The sequence below is a fragment of the Cupressus sempervirens genome, chromosome 1 (assembly GCF_028749045.1).
Source record: "Cupressus sempervirens isolate cs-2001-9-10 chromosome 1, ASM2874904v1, whole genome shotgun sequence".
Lineage (NCBI taxonomy): Eukaryota > Viridiplantae > Streptophyta > Pinopsida > Cupressales > Cupressaceae > Cupressus > Cupressus sempervirens.
The window spans coordinates 496,152,349-496,154,005 of NC_143118.1; positions in this window are offsets into that span (position 1 = coordinate 496,152,349).

Consider the following 1,657-nt stretch of genomic DNA (forward strand, 5'->3'; position numbering starts at 1 on the left):
TTTTAGTACAATGAGCTTGATAGACACTATAGAACTTGGTTAACACTACAGAGCTCAGTTAACACTAGAGTCTGCATCACTTCTATTGGATAGCTCAATAGACACTACTATACTCATGCTATATTGGAAACTATCTCAACTACTTGGCAAACACTATGTAGCTTAGGATGAATTGTAAATGGAAATTTAACTCAATAGCAACTAAAATACTTCATTAATTAGATGAATGATAATCTTGGTAGCAACTATAGAGCTTAGTAGCAAAGTAACTAGATGAATAAGTGTTGAGTCACTAATAGACAAATTAACTTTAATGTCAACAATCTCCCCCTTTGGCATTAGTGACAAAAATACTTATCAAATCAAAACTAAATACACAATATTATAAGTCAAAAACTTTATCAACTTTATGTGTCTTCAAATCAATTTTGATTTTATTCTATTGTAGCTTAGTAAAATACTCTTTTTTTTTATTTTTCAAAATTTCTTTTGTAAAGATATTTTCTTCTTATCTATACATTACTATACTACTCCCCTATACATATATCTAGAGAATATTATTCTTCTCCCCCTTCATCAATACTATTTGCCTCCTTATTATTAATAAGCATATGTACTTCTCCCCCTTTTTGACATAAATGCCAAAGGTGTATAATATCTACAAGTTAATACCAAAATGTGATAAGAAATTAGAATTACCTTTAAAATTAGTACCATAGTCTTATCCTAATTTTATTGTAATACCTTACTTGCATGCAAGGTTATCTATACTTCTATTGACAGTTCCATCATGTGGTTAGCTATGGAGAAGTTGTTATCATGGATGAGAGTATTTTCATGTGTAATGTGCTTTTTCAATGCATCCCATGTTTGGAAGAATCATGCCTTTATTTTTTGCAAGTGTGGCCCTAATTTTGGCTTCTTCCCTCAATAATTATGCCTGGAGATTTGTCAGATATCTAATCTTTGTGAATGTGCAGAACTATAACTTGGATCGAGTGACAATTGGTGTTCACTTTCCTTCATATCCTCATCTATCTTGGACAATTTATCCTTTATCTCCTTTGTAAAGATAGATGTATCACTCAATTTGATCAATCTTCCATTGCTTAGCCATTTTTTTCAAAAGTTCACCCAAGGTATCCATTTGATCAATAGTGAGGATATAGACATTCTAATTTGGAATAACAATTTCCTCATCCAAATTAGTTTGTTCCTCTTTACCCTTTTCCTTTGAAATTACTGATGAAACAATTTATTTTCCTTTTGAGAACTATAGTGCTCAGTAGAGACTAAGTCTCAACTACTGTTGGACTAGATATGGATACACTTGATATTGAAACAATAGTAGAAATAGATGGAATAGCAATAAATCTAGTGACCGATGGAATACTTGTTGTACCTCACTGCTCCTCAATAGAACATGATGTTGGAGGGACTAGCTACTTAGAAGATGAAGTGTTGGGCACTTCAGTCAATGAAACTCTCGACGATATAGATCTAGAGATTGGTTAGATGCAAGGTGGTCCAGTGGTAACCACAACCAACTTGGTAGAAGACTTCTCATAGCCTAATTGCACTAAGGATTTGCTCAAAGAATAAGGAAAGGAAGTCATGATCTATGTTGCAATCTTCTCTACATCAGATTCTTCAATAC